This window comes from Xenopus tropicalis, chromosome 7 (genome assembly GCF_000004195.4).
Source record: "Xenopus tropicalis strain Nigerian chromosome 7, UCB_Xtro_10.0, whole genome shotgun sequence".
NCBI classification, from domain to species: Eukaryota; Metazoa; Chordata; class Amphibia; order Anura; family Pipidae; genus Xenopus; species Xenopus tropicalis.
In genome coordinates, this window is record NC_030683.2 from 123,013,494 (window position 1) to 123,039,513 (window position 26,020).

General features: G+C 39.9%; 2 long non-coding RNA genes across 2 annotated transcripts; both read right to left on the reverse strand.

Annotated features, from left to right (window-relative positions):
* Window positions 1-2,588: 2,588 nt before the first annotated feature.
* Window positions 2,589-5,734, reverse strand: LOC116412265. The gene is made up of 4 exons (XR_004223634.1): window positions 5,387-5,734; window positions 4,898-5,019; window positions 4,300-4,354; window positions 2,589-2,776 (listed from the first exon to the last, which is right to left on the reverse strand). It is a non-coding gene; the product is annotated as an uncharacterized LOC116412265 (long non-coding RNA).
* Window positions 5,735-7,034: 1,300 nt separating this feature from the next.
* Window positions 7,035-8,338, reverse strand: LOC116412078. The gene is made up of 3 exons (XR_004223530.1): window positions 8,303-8,338; window positions 7,363-7,738; window positions 7,035-7,261 (listed from the first exon to the last, which is right to left on the reverse strand). It is a non-coding gene; the product is annotated as an uncharacterized LOC116412078 (long non-coding RNA).
* Window positions 8,339-26,020: the final 17,682 nt, after the last annotated feature.

Here is a 26,020-nt window from a genome sequence, read left to right on the forward strand (position 1 = left end):
CCCCACAAGGTTCTTTACAGAAACTCTTAAGCAGGATCTTCTTCTTTCTTCTTCTTTCAACCCTCCGCCACGCCCCCACAATGTTCTTTCCAGAAACTCTTAAGCAGGATCTTCTTCTTCTTCTTATAACCCTCCGCCACGTCCCCACAATCTTCAAAATATTCTTAGCAGTCTGATGTTCCACCCCATCCAATCCTGAACTTCTTGAAACTTTTCGGTCATTATTTGGCTAATTTCTGACTGGTTGCTATGGGAAAAAAGTCTCAGTATTAGAATATGGCTAGAATGAGTATAAAGAATGTCATGTAAAGAAGAGTTAAATATTAGCTCACCTTCTGTACCATATCTTGAAATGCTAAGAATGACATTAGAATTTGACATACGTGCATAGAGATTACGTGGTTTTCCTACATTTGCAATGGATGTTGCTTGACTATCTCTCTTCTGGTTTCTTCTTTGAGACGACTGGAACCTTTTTCATCCCAAGCACTTTATAAAAGGATTATTAAACAAAAGAAACATTAGCATACTCAGAGTTTATGAGGAGGAATTTCGTAAAACACACCCAGGCCTCTTTATTATTATATTATTATTATTATAAGGTATATTATATTATTATAGGTGCCGGCACCAAAAGTGATGCAAATGGGGGACACTTGACGAAGGGGCTCGCCCTCGAAAAGGTGGTGGTTGTGCGACTAAATAAACACGAGGGGCTTGTCCCCATTTGCATTACTTTGTGTGCTGGCACCTTTTCTTTTCTGTATTTTATCGAAGGCCCAGTAACAAAAAATGCCACCTCTAAATCAGATTTATTACCTTATATAGTAAATTACACCACGGCAATTACCAAAAGCAGCCATCAGTAATTATGTAAGTCTTCTAAAAAGTTAGAGACTAAAAGCAAAGGTATGATTGACTGCTACTCTATATTCTGTCTTTAAACTAACACTGTAACCAAAAAGCAGTTTTTAAGGTGGAATTTAAAATTCTTAATACAGGTATGGGACCCCTTATCTGGAAACAGTTATCCAGAAAGTTAAGAATTACGGAAAGACCATCGCCCATAGGCTACATTATAAGTGAATAATTCAAATTTTTATAAACGATTTCCCTTTTCTCTGTAATAATAAAACAGTACCTGTACTTGATCCCAACTAAGATATAATTACCCCTTATTGGGGGCAGAACAGCCCTATTGGGTTTATTTCATGGTTAAATGATTCCCTTTTCTCTGTAATAATAAAACAGTACCTGTACTTGATCCCAACTAAGATATAATTACCCCTTATTGGGGGCAGAACAGCCCTATTGGGTTTATTTCATGGTTAAATGATTCCCTTTTCTCTGTAATAATAAAACAGTACCTGTATTTGATCCCAACTAAGATATAATTACCCCTTATTGGGGGCAGAACAGCCCTATTGGGTTTATTTAATGGTAAAATGATTTCCTTTTCTCTGTAATAATAAAACAGTACCTGTACTTGATCCCAACTAAGATATAATTACCCCTTATTGGGGGCAGAACAGCCCTATTGGGTTTATTTAATGGTAAAATGATTTCCTTTTCTCTGTAATAATAAAACAGTACCTGTACTTGATCCCAACTAAGATATAATTACCCCTTATTGGGGGCAGAACAGTCCTATTGGGTTTATTTAATGGTAAAATGATTTCCTTTTCTCTGTAATAATAAAACAGTACCTGTACTTGATCCCAACTAAGATATAATTACCCCTTATTGGGGCAGAACAGCCCTATTGGGTTTATTTAATGGTTAAATGATTCCCTTTTCTCTGTAATAATAAAACAGTACCTGTACTTGATCCCAACTAAGATATAATTACCCCTTATTGGGGCAGAACTGCCCTATTGGGTTTATCTAATGGTTAAATGATGTTTAGCAGATTTAAGTTATGGAGATCCAAATTACGGAAAGACCCCATACCCAGAAAACTCCAGGTCCTGAGCATTCTGGATAACAGGTCCCATACCTGTATAATTTTATATTATTGTTATTTCCAACATAATCTAAAATGATCATTAATCCTTACCTTTCGCCATGAAATGTAGAGAGGCCCGTCTAGCCGTATTTTCATTTGGCTGGTTCTTAATAAATGGGTGCCGAAGAAGAATATTGGCACCGGGCCTTTTGCTATCTATTTTTATTAAGCAGAGCTTGATAAAATAGCGAATGGTATTAGACCTTGAAAGAGAAAAAAAATAAAATTAAACTGCATTGTCTGGCGAGTATTTTGGCAGCAGGCAAATTATATGGGATAATAAATGTAAATAATTAGGTAAAAAATATAGTTATACAGAGTATTGGTGCTGTGCATTCCCAATGAGATAACACACAGTTAATTCTCTGTCTAAATGGTTGGCTTTATCACCAATAAAAATATATTTTATTATAAATATGTATTCCTATTCCCAATAATGGCTATTAAAGTGCAATGTGTGGACAGAGAGACTCCATACAAGAACTATAGATGCCACTTTGGATAAAATTGATTACTTTCTGTGATTGTTTTTAAGTACTATGTTGCACTAATGAACCTTTTAAAAGAATTAAAGTGGTATTTAAATTGATATAATTGTAATTTTTGTCAAAAACTTGCTTGCGGAAATATCTGGCGGTTTATTACATTTCTAGTACAAATGCTCATGGAGACCATTTAGGAAAGTGACTTACCAGCACTTGGATTGCAGCTCTAGTGGCTTCATTTTGAAGATGTTGTTCTTTATAGTTTGCTCGGACATCCTGCGAAAGGCTAAATGTATGATAAAACAAATACGTGAGAGTTGGCCAACTACTGAATATAACCTTTTCCTATGTTATATATACAGTATTGAGTGTAGTGGGGCAACAGAGGTGATGTTCTAGGATGAAGGCAACATATTTGTTGTCATAAGACCTTTACTAACATTACTGGCATTGCTGAACTTTGGTTAAACACAACCACCTAGCTGGTCTGAGATCTTTACCCGATATCCCCACCTACGGGTGGGGCCAAACGATCGAATTATATGGGCGGCAATGGGGCAGTCGGTTCGGGGACCGCATTAACGAGCCGATGCGGTCCCAATCCGACTGAATCTTTTAACCTGGCCGATAGATATCTGGCCAATTTCAGGCCAGATATCGGTCGGGCAGGCCCCTCATTTCTGCCCCTACATGGGCCGATAAGCTGCCGAATTGGTCCAAGGGACCGATATCGGCAGCTACAATCGGCCCGTGTATGGGGACCTTAAGGCTAACGGCACACAGGGCGCAGCCTCAGCTTCTCTCCGCGCGCATTTTCTCTGCAGGAAACACAATATATTTGCTCTGTTTGTCTGCACACAGGCCAACGGCAAGCCTGTCAGTGTAGTGAAACAGCAGAGCAAATGGGAGCACAATGGCTTCTTTGCGCCTGTGTAGAAATATGCAGGTGGAGAGAGTCTGAGGCTGTGCCTTGTGTACCATTAGCCTAAACCTTTGCTAGGGGTACTTGTTCCTTTAGAGGGTTAAGTAATGGCTCTGGGAAGGAATAAGCAAGACTATAACAGGGATAGAAGTTAAACTTTTACATGTATGCATACATTAATATTTATATATATATACAGGTATGGGATCCCTTATCCGGAAACCCATTATCCAGAAAGTTCCGAATTACGGAAAAACCATCCCCCATAGACTCCATTATAAGCAAATAATTCTAATTTTTAAAAATGAATGTACTTGGTCCCAACTAAGATATAATTACCCCTTATTGGGGGCAGAACAGCCCTATTGGGTTTATTTAATGGTTAAATGATTCCCTTTTCTCTGTAATAATAAAACAGTGCCTGTACTTGATCCCATCTAAGATATAATTACCCCTTATTGGGGCAGAACAGCCCTATTGGGTTTATTTCATGGTTAAATGATTCCCTTTTCTCTGTAATAATAAAACAGTACCTGTACTTGATCCCAACTAAGATATAATTACCCCTAATTGGAGGCAATACAAGCCTATTGGTTTTATTCAATATTTAAATGATTTTTTAGCAGACAAGTTATGGAGATCCAAATTACAGAAAGATCCCTTATCCGGAAAACTCCAGGCCCCGAGCATTCTGGATAATAGGTTTCATACCTGTATACACATTAACGATTATCAAAGCAGCTCAAAAAAAATGATTGTATATTATTTACGTGATGCACTTGTACTTTTTTTATGATGGTATAAAGTTATAGGACTTGGGTTTTTCCCATAACATATGTCTTAATTATCATTCAAACATTACAACAGTGAGTAGGGAGTCTACTTACGTGAATAGCCTTGGGCCATTTCTATAACAGTGATGCCGAAGGACCAGATGTCGCACTGGAAATATAAATACAAGGTATAAATTGATGTAAAGGCAATATAGGTTTATTAATCACTCACAGATACCGATGAGTCTAGTTCTTTGTTAACTATTTTTTTTTCTAAACTACCATTCAAGAGAATGCTAGCTCATTAGAACTATATAAACTTGTTTTTAGAAGTGAAAAACATCCACCCTGAACTTATATCGTTGGGTGACGAGGTCCATATTATTCTAACAATTAGGACATTCAACTGCCAGTTTAAAATTATTATTATTAATATTATTTAGACGGCTACAGCCCTTTACTTTACAATGTAGCCTTGTATATTAAAATTAGGGATGCACCGAATCCAGCCATTTTTTTTTTTGATGGATTCGGTTTTGGCCGAACCGAAGCCAAATTAATTTTTTTTCGACTTTTAACCCTTCCCGATCCTAATTAGCATTCAGATTCAGTTCGGGATTTGGCAGAATCCATCATGGTGGGTTGGGGCGAACCCAAATAAGTGGGTTCGGTGCATCCCTAATTAAAATAAATATTTTAAAAGTAAATATACCTTAAAGTTGTATCCAGTTTCATCTTCCATAATCACTTCAGGAGCCATATAACTTGGGGTTCCTGTGCAACCCATGACTCTTTCGTCTGGGTGTTGGAGCTCTGCAGCCAATCCAAAATCGACTGAAAAGAAACAATGTACGCGTCTTAAAAACAAAGCAGTTTTGGTAATATATTTACATTTATTTTATTGGATCAAAATATTGAAAGTTACTCTTGATAATTTGTATGTAATATATATATATTTATATATATTTATATATAAGAAATCGCTTTCCATTCGAACAAATGTATGTAAAAGACAAACTTTGATTTATAAAAGTATCCATCTAAATATTTTTTTCTGTGTATATAATGATTTACATTGTACAGTGGAATAATATAATGAATATCACAGTGACCACGTGCAAAACTGGTCGCTCAGTAACACCCCACATGTATTTAAGATTCTATCTGTCTATTCTTGAATAAATAGTAAAAAATCACTTACTTATCTTGACTTCTGCCTTTTGTGTCAAGACAATGTTCAACCCTTTGATGTCACGATGTATAAAAAGGTTTTTGTGGATATAATCCAGGCCCTAAGGAAAAAAGATTCATAGCTTGTAATTTATATCCTAAGGCAACACATTATTATGTCATTTGTCATTATTAAAAGATATTAATATCATGTTGAGCTGCAAAATGCATAGAGATTAAATCCCAATTTACCTGTAAAACCTCCCTGGATATGTATTGAATACAACGCTCAGGGAGTGACCGGTTTCTTGTAGACTGGACTAGATTTGCCAATGATCCTCCTCCACAATATTCCATTGTACACTAGAATACAGAAAAACAACAGATTGGTGCAAATGTTTATATTTCCAAAAGTTGGTAAAATAAGTTAAATAAATAAAATGATGTATTTCGCATTGAATGGAAGTTTATTGGAATGAAAGACAGAGAGCTGAACTCAGTCTGTTTTTTTTTTCTTTTTAAAAAAAAAAATTGTATAAATATACAGAAATAAACAGCTTTATGCTTTAGTGACATTTATACATATTACTAGGGGCATCAAAAAGCCACTCCTGTTAACTTTAAGAGATGAAGTTTAGATTTTTAAATTGAAATTTTAGCTCTTGTAGTGCAGAGAGCACTTTTGCCCTCTCTGTAGTAGTGACATGGCCGTTGATGCAAAAAATATAAGCCCGGAGGGGAGACGGGGGCGGCATACAGTAGGCCACCTCAGGGCGGCACTAGGGGGGAGGACTAAGACCCGCAGCTGAACCAGATAACCAGGTAGGGTATCTGCAGACCACCTGCCCAGTTGGTTAATTGGAAACTTTCCACCCAAAACCCAAACGCTTTGTGAGTATTCAGGGGGTACCCAAACAATGCAGGTATCTAATATAAGTGTGTTTATCTATATGTCTATATACGGGGCAGAATAACCAACGTTCAGATATTTGTGGTTTTTAGAAACCAGGACTAAAGGCCCCCATACACGGGCCGATAGAAGCTGCCGATATCGGTCCCTTGGACCGACTCGGCAGCTTATAGGCCCATGTAGGGGCAGAAACGAGGGGCCTGGACGACCGATATCTGGCCTGATATCTGGCCAGATATCGATCGGCCAGGTTAGAAAATCCAGTCGGATCGGGGACGGCATCAGCTCGTTGATGTGGTCCCCGAACCGACTGCCCCATATCCGCAAATGTAATCCGATCGTTTGGCCACAGGGCCAAACGATTGGATTATTTTTTTTTAACCTACTTGCTACCCGATATCGCCCACCCGTAGGTGGGGATATCGGGTGAAGATCCGCTCGCTTGGGGACATTGACAAGCGAGTGGATCTGCCCGTGTATGGCCAGCTTAAACTCATTTCCACAAAAACCAGGAATGTCTAATCACTTATTAAATGATCCAAAATGAAAAAGCACGAATTAAAAAAGAGGCCGAAAAAAACACGAAAACAGTGACCGTTTCTATTTATCACTGACTTCTAGATGATCTGGACAGGTTTTAGATGGTGCATTTTTTTCAGTTCTTTGCTGTTTTGTAATATAATAATTTTTTTTATCTGCAACTAATTGTATTTAGGTGCAAAAAAAATATGAAAAAAAAATTGAACATCAATAAATGCCACCCCCCACATTAGATATGCATGTTAGTGTGAGTCAGAACGAAACAAATTCAAACCTAGAACATAAATATGTTGGACTTTCAAATCAGGGGTATATACTTACCCACAGCCTGTGGGTAGGGTCACTTTCGTCGGTTTCGTGGATCATGGCATCATAAAACGACACGATGTTCTTGTGCCCGTTGAGTTTTCTGAGGTTACGTATCTCCTGTAGCTCCTCAGAAATTATCGTTTGACCCTATATAATTTTAAACAAGTCATTAGATATGTTAACTGGAAATTATTTAAAAACAAATAAAAAAATGTATAGTGTTTAAATATAGACAAACGGTACGTTACCTTTATGATGTCAATTAATTTTACCGCCACAGTGGCGTTTTTCTCAATTAAGCGAGCCTGTCAAATAACAAAAACAATCTATTGTGATTACCTTGAATCCAAAAAAAGAATTAGTATAGAGTATAGGATAGATGAATTCATTCAAAACTGTAAGAATCACAAGTTGAACTATAAGGTATACATAGGGAGGCTGAGTTATTATAATTGGGGCACTGTGTTCTTGGGAAGCTAATTGTTTTTATAGGAATAGTTGCTCTACATGGTGAAGACTCAGTATAACAATGAGAGCAGAGTAAAGAAAACAATTTACCTTAAAGACCTTGCCAAATCCGCCTTTGGCAATGAATGTTAGACAGTCAAATCTCTTCGCTGGATCCTAATAGAAAACAAATAAAATTAAGAGTTTTTCCAAATAGTCATAATAAATATAGTAATGTGTGTCACGAGTGGGGCGAAAAGGACACATTGGGTCTAATTTATGTTTTATTTTAACACTTGGAATGAAAAATGATAACAAACCAAAGTCAAAAGTCATGATAAATTGATAAATTTATTTTTTTTAATCCTAAATAAATGTATAAATACGTAAATGCAACATAACAGAAACAAACTGGCTAAAATATAATGTGGTCAGACTGCACCATTTTGAAAAATGTATTTGCGTTCTTCCCAAGCCTTGGAAGTTTAACTTGCCCTAACCCACCCTATTGTCACAAGCTTGTCCCATGGAATCAGAGGGTATTATTTATTACTGACTAAGCCCCAGAGTTCCCAACTATAGGGCATAGGGAGATACAGTATTTATTAAAACATTCTAGTGGGTGCATCCCCTTATTTTATTTTTTAATTAGTGTGCTCCTAATATTACACAATAAATCAGTATTTGAAATCTAAATAGGCTTATCATATATGTTGCTTATAGTATATGTTTGATACATACGGATTTGACTACCGGAATCTCTGGTGGTTCTCGGTTCTAAAAAGACAAAAAATATAAATATACACAATCAGTATTTTTTGCAGCTGACCAATATTTTAATACCTACGAGTCTAATTCTGGTTTGGGTGCATTTCCTATATCGTCTTCTACGATGGACAGTTTTAATTATAAAAGAGGTGCATTATTCATTTCATTTCTATAATGAATCTGAATCCCATATGGGTTACTTGGAATAAATATTAAGAAACACTGGCCACTAACAGCATAAACAGAACTACATGGTGACACAGTGGGTGAGTAACATCCCAGAATCCCGTGCTCTATAACATAACAAAACATAAAAAAATGGTTTTCCACCAGGACCTTCTTTTTAAGCTTTCACCCCAAGAAATAACCCTAAAGTAATATTTCAAAATACAATATATAACTTACACTTGGCTCTTCACTTAGAGGCTGATCTTTGCTTGTTTCTTTTTCTAGAATTACTACTTCGTCCTCAGCCTAAAGAAATCAGAGATGAAAAGGTTAGACCACTGCTATGAGTTGTGGATATGAATATATTCCCCCATTTTGGTGCCCAAATAATCCTCAAGCCCCTTCTGTAATTAATGGGGTAGAAACCAATATGTTATTTGCTTTTAAACAGGGGGCCAGTATAACGCTACCTGCAGACTGGTTGCTATTGGTTATAAGACATGTAGCAAGCTTTTACTTTTTTACATAAAAATTCAGTTGCACTAAAAAGTTTGCAATTATTGCATGCATTGATGCTATTCATTAAAGAAAATTGCGTCCAAACACGCTCCTTGTACGTCTGTGTGTTTGTGCCAAGTGCCATTGCGCCCTGGGGAATTGCGCACAAATGTGCCTATTGACACAGGGGGACCCTGGCACTACCATCAGCCCTAATGGGGAGGTAATTCCAAGTTTCCCAACAGGAACAGAAGACTTGTGCCCAAAGAATGACGTGCAAACATCACGTGAACATCAACTGCAGAAAATTACACTACTGTAGGTACAAATCTTCTGTATTATGAGTAGTGATGAGCGAATTTTTTCGCCAGGCATGGATTCACAGAGAATTTCCGCATTTCGGCATTGGCGAATTGTTTCGCGAAACTTCCGTGAAGTTTGTTCATGGAATTTGTTTTTGTCGCGCGTCAAATTGGGTGCGGCCGCGTCAAATTGGGTGCGGCCGCGTCAAATCGAGCGCGGTTGCATCAAAAAGGGCGTGGTCATGTCAAATTGGAGCATACCTACTACTGTAGGTACAAATCTTCTGTATTATGAGTAGTGATGAGTGAATTTTTTCGCCAGGCATGGATTCGCAGAGAATTTCCACATTTCGCCATTGGCGAATTGTTTCGCGAAACTTCCGTGAAGTTTGTTCACGGAATTTGTTTTTGTCGCGCGTCAAATTGGGTGCGGCCGCGTCAAATCGAGCGTGGTTGCATCAAAAAAGGGCGCGGTCACATCTAATTGGAGTGTACCTACTACTGTAGGTACAAATCTTCTGTATTATGAGTAGTGATGAGCGAATCTTTTCGCCAGGCATGGATTCGCAGAGAATTTCCGCATTTCGCCATTGGCGAATTGTTTCGCGAAACTTCCGTGAAGTTTGTTCACGGAATTTGTTTTTGTCGCGCGTCAAATTGGGTGCGGCTGCGTCAAATCGAGCTCGGTTACATCAAAAAGGGCGCGGTCACGTCAAATTGGAGCATACCTACTACTGTAGGTACAAATCTTCTGTATTATGAGAAGTGATGAGCGAATTTTTTCGCCAGGCATGGATTCGCAGCGAATTTCCGCATTTCGCCATTGCCGAATTGTTTCACGAAACTTCCATAAAAATTTGCCGCGGTAAAATTCGTCACGCATTTTGTTTTTTTATTGCGCGTCAATAAAGGGCGCGGTCGTGTAAAAAAGGCGTGGTCTCGTCAAATTGGGCGCGGTCGCATTACGAAAAATGCAGGCAACAAAAAAAAATAGACATGGCTGACAAATATAGATGCAGCCGACAAAAAAGACGTGGGTGACAAAAAAAAAAATTGTGCAACAAATGCGTTTCAAGAATTTTCTTTCCGTTTTGCAAATTTTATGGTGAAGCTAAACAGGACAGATTCGCTCATAATTTGCTAATTATGAGTAAACAAACATGGTCCAAATAGCATTGGCTTTAGGGAGGTGAGGAGGTTTTATTTAAAACTCTTTTTGGATTGCATATACTGTGGCCTAGTTGTCACTTGTAGAAATGTCATTGAGTAATAGGTGAGATTAGGTTTAGGGACAGATTTCACCTTTCATTCTTTTAACGTAGTAAATAAGAAATAATTGTCATTTATGATAGAAATGTAACAGGCAGCCCACTGTTTGGGGCATAACAGGCAAATCTTACCTCTTTTTTGTGCCCTCGAGAGGTACACACACGACGTAGGCATTGAAAACATTGCCTGATTAGTTTCCAAGCCATTGTTGTTTAGATGTTTTTGTCTAGATGTTTTGAACTATGCGGAAATACACAAAAACATAGAAATTAGTGTTGATTAATCTTTTATTTCTAAATCTATATCTACATTATTACAGGGAGTAATGGGCATTGCTGTGAAATAAACACAGTCGCTCTCCTCTACTGTGTTCTGAGAATTGACTTGGATACATTTGAAAAACTTGTGAAAAAAAATGCCCATTGACTCACTTTTATTATTATTATTATTTATATAGCGCCATCAATTTACGCAGCGCTTTACAGAATAGAGAGGTACAAAAGACAGAACAGTTAACATGTACATATAAACAATTCACAAAAATGGTTTGCAGTTACATTCGATAAGGATCGGAGACACTAGGGGTAGGGCCCTGCTCGCAGGAGCTTACATTCTATACATTACATTCTATGGGAATAATATGGAAGAGACCCCCACACACAGACACTCATGTCTCCTGAACAAAATCAATATTGAAAATGTAAAATCTTTATTTTTTGTGATGGAGATGTTATTAGATTATTACATGTTATTAGTGTAAAAAGGTGACCAGTAGGGCAGTTTAAAATACAAATGATAGCAACATGACCAACCTAGTTGTATAAAGGAGTGCCACTGTATCGCTAAACCTCTCATTAACTTTGAATTTAATATTAAATGTGGCACTACAATAGCTATTGTCTCTTACCATACTTCATATTTACAATTTATTACCATAAGTGGGTATCTGTGTGAGTCTCAGAATATTGGTATGGAAGAGCCCATAACAGAGACACCTACATACCTCTCTTGACTTCAAAACTAATCTGCTACTAGCCCAACATAAAAGGTTAGGTAGGTTGAGCTGACTATGTGGTGGTCTCTCAGAAACCATTATGACATCACCAGCTAGCAATCAGGGTTGCCATGGAAACATTTATTCTGAATTACGGAAAGCATGCCTCCCATAGACTCCATTTTAATCAAATATTTCAAATTTTTTAAATTGATTTTCTTTTTCTCTGTAAAAATAAAACAGTGCTTTGTATTTGATCCCAGCTAAGATATAATTACCCCTTATTGGGGGCAGAACAGCCCTATTGGGTTTATTTAATGGTAAATGATTCCCTTTTCTCTGTAATAATAAAACAGTACCTGTACTTGATCCCAACTAAGATATAATTACCCCTTATTGGGGGCAGAACAATGCTATTGGGTTTATTTAATGGTAAATGATTCCCTTTTCTCTGTAATAATAAAACAGTACCTGTACTTGATCCCAACTAAGATATAATTACCCCTTATTGGGGGCAGAACAATCCTATTGGGTTTATTTAATGGTTAAATGATTCCCTTTTCTCTGTAATAATAAAACAGTACCTGTACTTGATCCCAACTAAGATATAATTACCCCTTATTGGGGCAGAACAGCCCTATTGGGTTTATTTAATGGTTAAATGATTCCCTTTTCTCTGTAATAATAAAACAGTACCTGTACTTGATCCCAACTAAGATATAATTACCCCTTATTGGGGGCAGAACAGCCCTATTGGGTTTATTTCATGGTTAAATGATTCCCTTTTCTCTGTAATAATAAAACAGTACCTGTACTTGATCCCAACTAAGATATAATTACCCCTCATTGGGGGCAGAACAGCCCTATTGGGTTTATTTAATGTTTAAATGATTCCCTTTTCTCTGTAATAATAAAGCAGTACCTGTACTTGATCCCAACTAAGATATAATTACCCTTTATTGGGGCAGAACAGCCCTATTGGGTTTATTTAATGGTAAATGATTCCCTTTTCTCTGTAATAATAAAACAGTACCTGTACTTGATCCCAACTAAGATATAATTACCCCTTATTGGGGGCAGAACAATCCTATTGGGTTTATTTAATGGTTAAATGATTCCCTTTTCTCTGTAATAATAAAACAGTACCTGTACTTGATCCCAACTAAGATATAATTACCCCTTATTGGGGGCAGAACAATCCTATTGGGTTTATTTAATGGTTAAATGATTCCCTTTTCTCTGTAATAATAAAACAGTACCTGTACTTGATCCCAACTAAGATATAATTACCCCTTATTGGGGGCAGAACAATCCTATTGGGTTTATTTAATGGTTAAATGATTCCCTTTTCTCTGTAATAATAAAACAGTACCTGTACTTGATCCCAACTAAGATATAATTACCCCTTATTGGGGGCAGAACAATCCTATTGGGTTTATTTAATGGTTAAATGATTCCCTTTTCTCTGTAATAATAAAACAGTACCTGTACTTGATCCCAACTAAGATATAATTACCCCTTATTGGGGCAGAACAGCCCTATTGGGTTTAAGTAATGTTTTATTTTTAGTAGACTTAAGGTATGGAGATCCAAATTACAGAAAGACCCCTTATCCGGAAAACCCTTGGTCCCCAGCATTCTGGATAACAGGTCCTATACCTATATAAATACACAGGGGGTAAGTGCCATGTGGTATGAGACACAGTAGGAAGGAGGTCCCTGCCCTGTCACTACAGAAACAGAATTTTTATTTATTTTGTTTAGTGCCTAAAAGTGCTGTTTACACTACAGCTATCACACTGCTCCATATTGTGTCACTACCCCCAGCTCTCATTCATGCAATTCAGTTGGGATGTTTGCAAATATTTCTCACACACACTGAAAGTGTCTGACTTTTATCTATAGGAGTGCATCTGCGGTAAAGTTTCTACACATAATGCTTGCAGCACAGAGATCCTGAGGAGAAACCGCCGTGCAGACTGACTCCACACACATTGCGCATTACAGGCAGCGCTAAACATTTCCCCTCCTTTCCCGCTCTGCGAACAGAGCATCTATGACGGGGGGAGAGGCAGGTAGGGGGAATGGCGCCTAGCAACGGCTTCCTGTTGGCCAGCATAGCGAGTACGTAGCCACCTAGTGGGAGTGACAGAGCAGCTATGACAGGGGGGGAGAGGCGGGTAAGGGGAATGGCCGCCTAGCAACGTCTTCCTATTGGCCGCACAGCGACGTAAGTAGCCTTGTGGGAGCAACCAACTAGTAAGGGGATTTGGCGCCTAAACCTGAGGTTGCGTGTAGGCGGCGGTTGCGGTCCGTCAGAGAGTGATTTACTGTTACATACCGCAACCTCCGTCTTGGCCACCACTGAGCTAAACATAGCAGGGACAAACCGCGCTTGTAGTTTGTCAGCCTCCTGATGCTTTGTGTACTAAGTGCGTTGTGCTGGGCAGAGGAATGTTGTGTCACATCTGCCGTAAATGAATGTCGCGCTGCCGACGTGCATAGTTAGAAAGCAGCAGAATTTAAGAGATGGATACGAAATATTAGGGCTTTGAGGGTAGTTAGGAGCTTATAATGGTATAAAGGTTACTATGCAGGTGAATAAAGAGAATCTCTCCATACAGAAGTATACATTCTCAGGTAGCCAATGAGTCTCATTAGACCTACAGTCAGGGAAATACCATAGAATTAGTGTGAGGTGAGGGAAAGGCACTGTATAAGGATAGCCAATGGGGACAGGGCTGGATTTACCCTTGTTGCCCCCCCCTAAAGTTCATTTACACCCACCAAGTTCATCAACACCTTCTTAATTTATATCCAGCATACAAAAGTATGTATGTGTGTATATCTTTATTTATAAAGCGCTACTTATGTACCCAGCGCTGTACAGTAGAATACATTAATACAAACGGGGTTAATAAGATAATAATAGATAAATACAATAATAATAGATAAATACAAAGTAATAATAGATAAATACAAAGTATAACAATAAATACAAGATAAATACAGCTGCAACAAGTTAAGAGTCGAGGACACAAGAGGAAGGAGGTCCCTGCCCCGTAGAGCTTACAATCTATATGGGAGGGTAACTTACAGACATAAAGTTTATATTAAAACGTACAGTGATGTGTTCTTATATTGAATACTTTTACCTGAGCTTCTACTGTCCCAACATCCTCAGTGCAGACGTGTCCCTCATTTTGTATCCCCGACTGTGCCTGCCCGGCCCTCCTGCTCCAGTGTCACTTAAATATAATAAAACAAAAATGACATAGTTTAAACTATTTTGGGGGAAGACAGAGCCTTATACATCTGTTTAGTTAGCCACATGTTACATATACCGGTAATTAAATTACCAAGAAGATTTAGGCTCATGCCACACGCGGCGTAGGGCTGATTTTTTCGCCAAGCGTTTTTCCACTTGCTGAAAAAATCAGCCCTACGCCGCGTGTGGCATCAGCCTTAGGTAGCACAACATTCTTAAAGGAAAACTATACCCCCAGAATGGAAACGTAACCAACAGCTAGTTTGTATTATGTTAAGTGGCCAATTAAGCGTCATAATATAAACTCTGTAGGTTAAGTATTCATTCTGGGGGTATAGTTTTCTTTTAACAAAATGGCAACAGTTGCCCAACGAAGGAAAATAAACATGCAAAGTTATGCACTTTGGAAGAAATAATATAAACGCAAACTATCTACTGAATGGGAGTGTGTTGGGGGGATCCTTAATGGAGAAGGATCTAGGGGTTTTTGTAGATAACAAGTTGTCTAATTCCAGGCAGTGTCATTCTGTGGCTACTAAAGCAAATAAAGTGCTGTCTTGTATAAAAAGGGCATTGACTCAAGGGATGAGAACATAATTTTGCCCCTTTATAGGTCCCTGGTAAGGCCTCACCTTGAGTATGGGGGCAGTTTTGGGCTCCAGTCTCTAAGAAGGATATTAATGAGCTGGAGAGAGTGCAGAGACTGCAACTAAACTGGTAAAGGGGATCAACTATGAGGTTAGACTGTCAGGGTTGGGGTTGTTTTCTCTGGAAAAGAGGCGCTTGCAAGGGGACATGATTACTCTGTACAAGTACATTAGAGGGGATTATAGGCAGATGGGGGGGTTCTTTTTTCCCATAAAAACAATCAACGCACCAGAGGCCTCCCAATTAGAGGAACGGAGCTTCCATTTGAAGCAGCGTAGGGGGTTCCTCACGGTGAGGGCAGTGAGGCTGCCGGGGGATGTTGGGTAGGGGGTTCCTCACGGTGAGGGCAGTGAGAGGGTTTGGGAATGCCCTGCCGGGGGGTGTTGGGTAGGGGGTTCCTCACGGTGAGGGCAGTGAGGGGGTTGGGGAATGCCCTGCTGGGGGTGTTGGGTAGGGGGTTCCTCACAGTGAGGGGGTTGAGGAATGCCCTGCCGGGGGATGTTGGGTAGGGGGTTCCTCACGGTGAGGGCAGTGAGGGGGTTGGGGAATGCCCTGCCGGGGGATGTTGGGTAGGGGGTTCCTCACGGTGAGGGCAGTGAGGGGGTTGGGGAATGCCCTGCCGGGGGATGTTGGGTAGGGGGTTCCTCACGGGGAGGGCAGTGAGGTTGGGGAATGCCCTGCCGGGGGATGTTGGGTAGGGGGTTCCTCACGGTGAGGGCAGTGGGGTTGGGGAATGCCCTGCCGGGGGATGTTGGGTAGGGGGTTCCTCACGGTGAGGGCAGTGAGGTTGGGGAATGCCCTTCCTAGTGATGGGGTAATGGCAGATTCTGTTAATGCCTATAAGAGGGGCCTGGATGAGTTCATGAACAAGCAGAATACCAAAGGCTATTGTGATACTAATACTTACAGTTAGTATTAGTGATTGTATATATAGTTTATGGATGTGAGTGTATAGATTGGTAAGTATAGGTTGTGGGTGCTGGGTTTACTTGGAAGGGTTGAACTTAATGGACTTAATGGTCTTTTTTCAACCCTATGTAACTATGATGCAGTATCGCAGTTCTAGCCCTTTAATAATACTTCTCATAAACACACAGTTTCTAGTACAGCTCTTCGCAATCAGCAATTATTTGGAACCAAACATCTCCAGGCCATGTAACCCATATATACTAAAATTCATCAGCCCATATTGTACACTTACCAGGCCTATACTACATAGGTACATTGTCTCACCCTTTTAAGGGAGTGCACAGAGTAAATCCACATTATTTATTACTAAACCTACATCAATCATTACTCATTAGAAATTATTTTAATGTTGCAGACAATTGTTGCAGACAAACTGTGACAGTTTAGGGACCTATCTTTTGTAATTATATCTTAGTTGGGATCAAGTACAGGTACTGTTTTATTATTACAGAGAAAAGGGAATCATTTAACCATGAAATAAACCCAATAGGGCTGTTCTGCCCCAATAAGGGGTAATTATATCTTAGTTGGGATCAAGTACAGGTACTGTTTTATTATTACAGAGAAAAGGGAATCATTTAACCATGAAATAAACCCAATAGGGCTGTTCTGCCCCAATAAGGGGTAATTATATCTTAGTTGGGATCAAGTACAGGTACTGTTTTATTATTACAGAGAAAAGGGAATCATTTAACCATGAAATAAACCCAATAGGGCTGTTCTGCCCCAATAAGGGGTAATTATATCTTAGTTGGGATCAAGTACAGGTACTGTTTTATTATTACAGAGAAAAGGGAATCATTTATCCATGAAATAAACCCAATAGGGCTGTTCTGCCCCCAATAAGGGGTAATTATATCTTAGTTGGGATCAAGTACAGGTACTGTTTTATTATTACAGAGAAAAGGGAATCATTTAACCATGAAATAAACCCAATAGGGCTGTTCTGCCCCAATAAGGGGTAATTATATCTTAGTTGGGATCAAGTACAGGTACTGTTTTATTATTACAGAGAAAAGGGAATCATTTAACCATTAAATAAACCCAATAGGGCTGTTCTGCCCCAATAAGGGGTAATTATATCTTAGTTGGGATCAAGTACAAGGTACTGTTTTATTACTGCAGAGAAAAAGGAAATCATTATAAAAAATCAGAATTATTTGATTAAAATTGAATCAATGGGAGACAGGCTTTTCGTAATTTGGGGCTTTCTGGATAATGGATCCCATAACTGCATAATGTTTTTCAGTTTGATTTCTATTTTTATTCTCCTTTTATCTTCTGTAATCAACTTTGTGTCATAACCTTCTTCTTCACACCTGACACTCTATTTTCATAGTCCTCCTTACCTCTACCATTTCTTTATATCCTATTTAACAGGGAATAGAGAACATTATTCAGCCACCTCTTATGCTGACAACTCATATTCAGGATAAACCCATTGCAATCTGAAGATTTGCAATATAAACTAGTTTCCCATCCTACCATTATCAGGGAACATGACTAAGTCAGGGGAAATTAACTCTTGTGGTATATATAAGTGCATTGGGCTGGACTCAGATATGAATTTCACAACATTCACTGGACTATTAGCCAATGACGTGCAGTAAATTGATCACCTGGTTGGTAGAGGGTCTGAGAGAGAGAGAGACAGTTGATGACATCACGCTGAATTGAAGGGAAACGTCTGTTGGTTGGAGTTAGTTGGTGTTGGTTGGTGTTGGTTGACAGACATAGGACATCTCATTGTGGATACGGTCGTGGCATTCAGGATAAAACCTTGCTGTTTGCAAAACTCGCTCTTCCTCTCGGTCTGAAATCGCTGAATTTTCCAGAAGAAGGTGAATAATTTCCTAATCATAATTCATTAATAATGGAGGTTTCTTTGTAATGATTGATATCATCATATTTTTGCAAGAAGTACATTTCAAAATACACAAGTTCTGATGAGCCACAGATATATCATTAAATCTGATTACTAGGCCCCATTCATAAGCATATATATTACTGTTTGTATGCCTTGTGTAATGGAAGGTGTTAACCTGTATATCATTTTAAAACTTCAAATACATCTTAATATAAATATGTAAACTCTGCAGGACTCTGGCTTTGTGCTTTTTGTGACTTAGTAGTGATTTCTAATATCCTTAGAAATATCAGTACATTTTCATACCTTCCAACTGTCCTAGTTTTTTTGGGACAGACACAGTTCCAACCGATAGAATTTAAATTTTTCACATTGGTTTCAGCTAAGGAAAGGGAGGTATAGAGAGACAAGCAGGGTGGGAGCATTCTGCTTGTAGGTAATGCTTTCAGTCAGTCCATTTCTACAGCAATCTAATTGTAAGCTCTTTTGGGCAGGGCTCTCTTCACCTCTTGTATCGGTTATTGATTGCTTTATATGTTACTCTGTATGTCCAATGTATGTAACCCACTTATTGTACAGCGCTGCGGGATATGTTGGTGCTTTATAAATAAATGTTAATAATAATAATAATCTTACTGGAATGGGTGGGCTAAACAGAGTACTTATTGGCCATTTCTGCAGCACTTGTACTGGCATGGGTGGGCTTAACTGAGTACTCATTGGCCATTTCTGCAGCACTTGTACTGGCATGGGTGGGCTTAACAGAGTACTCATTGGCCATTTCTGCAGCACTTGTACTGGCATGGGTGGGCTTAACTGAGTACTCATTGGCCATTTCTGCAGCACTTGTACTGGCATGGGTGGGCTTAACTGAGTACTCATTGGCCATTTCTGCAGCACTTGTACTGGCATGGGTGGGCTTAACTGAGTACTCATTGGCCATTTCTGCAGCACTTGTACTGGCATGGGTGGGCTTAACTGAGTACTCATTGGCCATTTCTGCAGCACTTGTACTGGCATGGGTGGGCTTAACAGAGTACTCATTGGCCATTTCTGCAGCACTTGTACTGGCATGGGTGGGCTTAACAGAGTACTCATTGGCCATTTCTGCAGCACTTGTGCTGGCATGGGTGGGTTTAGCAGAGTACTCATTGGCCATTTCTGCAGCACTTGTACTGGCATGGGTGGGCTTAACTGAGTACTCATTGGCCATTTCTGCAGCACTTGTACTGGCATGGGTGGGCTTAACAGAGTACTCATTGGCCATTTCTGCAGCACTTGTACTGGCATGGGTGGGCTTAACTGAGTACTCATTGGCCATTTCTGCAGCACTTGTACTGGCATGGGTGGGCTTAACTGAGTACTCATTGGCCATTTCTGCAGCACTTGTACTGGCATGGGTGGGCTTAACTGAGTACTCATTGGCCATTTCTGCAGCACTTGTACTGGCATGGGTGGGCTTAACTGAGTACTCATTGGCCATTTCTGCAGCACTTGTACTGGCATGGGTGGGCTTAACAGAGTACTCATTGGCCATTTCTGCAGCACTTGTACTGGCATGGGTGGGCTTAACTGAGTATTCATTGGCCATTTCTGCAGCACTTGTACTGGCATGGGTGGGCTTAACAGAGTACTCATTGGCCATTTCTGCAGCACTTCTACTGGCATGGGTGGGCTTAACTGAGTACTCATTGGCCATTTCTGCAGCACTTGTACTGGCATGGGTGGGCTTAACCGAGTACTCATTGGCCATTTCTGCAGCACTTGTACTGGCATGGGTGGGCTTGACAGAGTGCTCATTGGCCATTTCTGCAGCACTTTTACTGGCATGGGTGGGCTTAACAGAGTGCTCATTGGCCATTTCATCAGCACTTTTACTGGCATGGGTGGGCTTAACAGAGTGCTCATTGGCCATTTCATCAGCACTTGTACTGGCATGGGTGGGTTTAACAGAGTACTCATTGGCCATTTCATCAGCACTTGTACTGGCATGGGTGGGCTTAACAGAGTACTCATTGGCCATTTCTGCAGCACTTGTACTGGCATGGGTGGGCTTAGCAGAGTACTCATTGGCCATTTCATCAGCACTTGTACTGGCATGGGTGGGCTTAACAGAGTACTCATTGGCCATTTCTGCAGCACTTGTACTGGCATGGGTGGGCTTAGCAGAGTACTCATTGGCCATTTCTGCAGCACTTGTACTGGCATGGGTGGGCTTAACAGAGTACTCATTGGCCATTTCTGCAGCACTTGTACTGGCATGGGTGGGTTTAACAGAGTACTCATTGGCCATTTCATCAGCACTTGTACTGGCATGGGTGGGCTTAGCAGAGTACTCATTGGCCATTTCTGCAGCACTTGTACTGGCATGGGTGGGCTTAACAGAGTGCTCATTGGCCATTTCATCAGCACTTTTACTGGCATGGGTGGGCTTAACAGAGTACTTTTTGGCCATTTCTGCAGCACTTGTACTGGCATGGGTGGGCTTAACAGAGTACTCATTGGCCATTTCTGCAGCACTTGTACTGGCATGGGTGGGCTTAACTGAGTACTCATTGGCCATTTCTGCAGCACTTGTACTGGCATGGGTGGGCTTAACAGAGTGCTCATTGGCCATTTCATCAGCACTTTTACTGGCATGGGTGGGCTTAACAGAGTACTTGTTGGCCATTTCTGCAGCACTTGTACTGGCATGGGTGGGCTTAACAGAGTACTCATTGGCCATTTCTGCAGCACTTGTACTGGCATGGGTGGGCTTAACTGAGTACTCATTGGCCATTTCTGCAGCACTTGTACTGGCATGGGTGGGCTTAACAGAGTACTCATTAGCCATTACTGCAGCACTTCTACTGGCATGGGTGGGCTTAACAGAGTACTCATTGGCCATTTTTGCAGCACTTGCACTGGCATGGGTGGGCTTAACAGAGTACTCATTGGCCATTTCTGCAGCACTTGTACTGGCATGGGTGGGCTTAACTGAGTACTCATTGGCCATTTCTGCAGCACTTGTACTGGCATGGGTGGGCTTAACAGAGTACTCATTGGCCATTTCATCAGCACTTTTACTGGCATGGGTGGGCTTAACAGAGTACTCATTGGCCATTTCTGCAGCACTTGTACTGGCATGGGTGGGCTTAGCAGAGTACTCATTGGCCATTTCATCAGCACTTTTACTGGCATGGGTGGGCTTAACCGAGTACTCATTGGCCATTTCTGCAGCACTTGTACTGGCATGGGTGGGCTTAACAGAGTACTTATTGGCCATTTCTGCAGTGATCTTATAAAAATTTCTTAAGGGGGGGTATATATGGTTTTGTTAAAGTCATGGTATATGTGAGGTGTGGATAAAATCTGTTCTGTGTCTGAATGAGTGTAAGTTAGATGGCAGAAGGAGGGGTGCCTATGTATGTATGTATAACTTTATTTATAAAGCGCCACAACGGTACGCAGCGCTGTACAATCTTACAATATACACAATTACACACAGGGAGGGCAAGTGATATAATAAATACAATAAATAAGTATAAATACACAGGGAATAAGTGCCATGTGGTATGAGACACAGTAGGAAGGAGGTCAGGTATTTTATGTTCCAAAACGGCAGAGAGACCTGCTGCAATTCATGTAGAGTAGAGAAATTCTGAATTTACTCTCTTGAATTTATACACACACACGAGACAAATATTAAGTAAAGCTTTGAGAACACGGCTACAGCTGGTATCTTCTTTTTATTTTAATCTTAACTGAGCTCATTGATTTCTGGTTTTGGAATTTGTAATCTTTTACAGTGAGAAGATTTATCTTTGAGCTTTCCAGAATGTTGATTAAACCAAGCAGACTGGGAAGAAAGCAAGAAAGGCCCTTTGACTACAATGGCTACTATAAACTGGGTATGGAACATAATGAGCACTCTAATGTATTTAGTGGAGTAGTTTAACCAGTCAGATGATTATTAGTTTACAGATCTACCAAATAAACCCAATAGGGCTGTTCTGCCCCAAATAAGGGGTAATTAAATCTTAGTTGGGATCAAGTACAGGTACTGTTTTATTATTACAGAGAAAAGGGAATCATTTAACCATTAAATAAACCCAATAGGGCTGTTCTGCCCCAATAAGGGGTAATTATATCTTAGTTGGGATCAAGTACAGGTACTGTTTTATTATTACAGAGAAAAGGGAATCATTTAACCATTAAATAAACCCAATAGGGCTGTTCTGCCCCAATAAGGGGTAATTATATCTTAGTTGGGATCAAGTACAGGTACTGTTTTATTATTACAGAGAAAAGGGAATCATTTAACCATTAAATAAACCCAATAGGGCTGTTCTGCCCCAATAAGGGGTAATTATATCTTAGTTGGGATCAAGTACAGGTACTGTTTTATTATTACAGAGAAAAGGGAATCATTTAACCATTAAATAAACCCAATAGGGCTGTTCTGCCCCAATAAGGGGTAATTATATCTTAGTTGGGATCAAGTACAGGTACTGTTTTATTATTACAGAGAAAAGGGAATCATTTAACCATGAAATAAACCCAATAGGGCTGTTCTGCCCCCAAAAGGGTAATTATATCTTAGTTCAAATACAAAGCATTGTTGTATTTTTATAGAGAAAAAGGAAATCAGTTGTAAAAATCTGAATTATTTGATTAAAATGGGGTCTATGGAAGACAGGCCTTCCATAATTTGGAGCTTTCTGGATATCGGGTTTCTGGATAAGGGATCCCATACCTGTTACTGAGAATACAATTTGCTTAGGTTTAGTAACCTATAAGAACCAATCAGTAGGTAACCTTCTACTGCAGGACCTGCTGGTTCCATGCACATTACAAGTTGCATATTACATGTTGTATATTACATGACATCCTTAGTGGTGAAATATATTTCTTTTCAGGCCATTCTTATCAGTGCTGGAATAGAGGGCAGACATGGAGAAGAAAGCTCCAACGGTCTAACAGGAAGTTCAGAGCACAGAGAATGAGGAGAGGTAAAGTAACTTCAGGGACAAACTTATTAAGATTACTTTTCCTTCATTGCAAATTTGATTAAAAACAGTACTGCAGATATTTTTTCTCATGTGCAGAAACTACGGGGTGTATTATACTGCCTATACTATGTATGGTGTTTGTTTGTTACAATGCAGTACAAAAATGTACAATTCTTCTGCATGTTTTTGGAATCAGAAAAAGAGTCCCTTCCATGCACACCTCCCAGCACTTCATTCTCATGTTCAACTCCCAGCACTTCATTCTCATGTTCAACTCCCAGCACTTCATTCTCATGTTCAACTCCCAGCACTTCATTCTCATGTTCAACTCCCAGCACTTCATTCTCATGTTCAACTCCCAGCACTTCATTCCCATGTTCAACTCCCAGCACTTCATTCTCATGTTCAACTCCCAGCACTTCATTCTCATGTTCAACTCCCAGCACTTCATTCTCATGTTCAACTCCCAGCACTTCATTCCCATGTTCAACTCCCAGCACTTCATTCTCATGTTCAACTCCCAGCACTTCATTCCCATGTTCAACTCCCAGCACTTCATTCTCATGTTCAACTCCCAGCACTTCATCCTCATGTTCAACTCCCAGCACTTCATTCTCATGTTCAACTCCCAGCACTTCATTCTCATGTTCAACTCACAGCACTTCATTCTCATGTTCAACTCCCAGCACTTCATTCCCATGTTCAACTCCCAGCACTTCATCCTCATGTTCAACTCCCAGCACTTCATTCTCATGTTCAACTCCCAGCACTTCATTCCCATGTTCAACTCCCAGCACTTCATTCTCATGTTCAACTCCCAGCACTTCATTCCCATGTTCAACTCCCAGCACTTCATCCTCATGTTCAACTCCCAGCACTTCATCCTCATGTTCAACTCCCAGCACTTCATCCTCATGTTCAACTCCCAGCACTTCATCCTCATGTTCAACTCCCAGCACTTCATCCTCATGTTCAACTCCCAGCACTTCATTCCCATGTTCAACTCCCAGCACTCCATTCTCATGTTCAACTCCCAGCACTTCATTCCCATGTTCAACTCCCAGCACTTCATTCTCATGTTCAACTCCCAGCACTTCATTCTCATGTTCAACTCCCAGCACTTCATTCTCATGTTCAACTCCCAGCACTTCATTCTCATGTTCAACTCCCAGCACTTCATTCTCATGTTCAACTCCCAGCACCAGTCCTTGAACACATTAATGAAAGGACATATATTGGTTCACTTTCCACCCCATACAATAATAATGACCTACAAATAACTAATTGTAAATGAAATGTTGCTCTGCGGTCACTAAAATGCCTTTTCTTTCTCAGTGTACCGTAGGAATAGGAACTGGCACTACCGGAGGTTTGGACGTCACACTACAGTCATTAAAATTCTGCTGTAAAGTAAGTAAACTCAAAATGAATGCATTGGAAGGTATAGGAACCTGGCAAAAATGCTCACACTATAACACAGTGATCCCCAACCAGTGGCTCAGGGGCAACATGTTGCTCCCCAACCCCTTGGATGTTGCTCCCAAACCAGGGAGTTATTTTGAATTCCTGACTTGGGGGCAAGTTTTGGTTGAATAAAAACAAGATTTCCTACCAAATAAAGCCCCTGTAAGCTGATAGTGTGCATAGAGGATGCCTAATAGCCAATCACAGCCCTTATTTGGCTCTTCCATGAACTTTTATGGTGCTTGCGTTGCTCCCCAAGTCTTTTTACATTTGACTGTGGCTCACAAGAAAGGTTGGGGATCCCTACTATAACACATAGCACGTGGGTTGATATGATTCTGTATGGAGTCCACTGCTTGTGATTAAAGCCTATATACTGTATGTACATATAGTAAACACAATCAAAACACCCTTGGTTATATAGACACACATCATGTGCCTATATAGCCAGGGAAAGATGGGTGCTCCTGTCATACCATAGGGTCCTGAAGATGCATATCTAGCATTTGACTTTAGATTAAAGTGTTTATAGGTGTATGGTCATATTGACAAATGGAAGTGTAGTAAGCATTACTGTCAAAAACACTAGTGGTGTGGGACTGCTTAGCCTCAAGTAAAAGTGGTGTGAGAATACCGACATAAGCTGTGCATTTGTACTAAATACACCACTTGTGGCTTTTTATTCCCCCATTGATTTCAGTGCACTTCACTTAGACAGGTGGTGGGACTCTTACGCCTTCCTACTAAGGGCCTGCCACTGCCTATGGTGCCATGAAAAAAAGGCACATGTGGTAGCTGTTAAACATCTTGTTAAGTAGTTCCAAAGTCTTGTGCTCCACTATATCCTTTCTATACAGCCTTAATGATTTTATTAAATACAGGTATTGGACCCCTTATCCAGAAACCCATTATGCAGAAAGTTCAGAATTACAGAAAGACCATCTCCCATAGACTCCATTTTAATGAAATAATTCACATTTTTAAATAATTTCCTTTTTCTCTGTAATAATAAAACAGTACCTGTACTTGATCCCAACTAAAATATAATTGCCCCTTATTGGGGGCAGAACAGCCCTATTGGTTTATTTAATGGTTAAATGATTTCCTTTTCTCTGTAATAATAAAACAGTACCTGTACTTGATCCCAACTAAGATATAATTACCCCTTATTGGGGGCAGAACAGCCCTATTGGGTTTATTTCATGGTTTAATGATTCCCTTTTCTCTGTAATAATAAAACAGTACCTGTACTT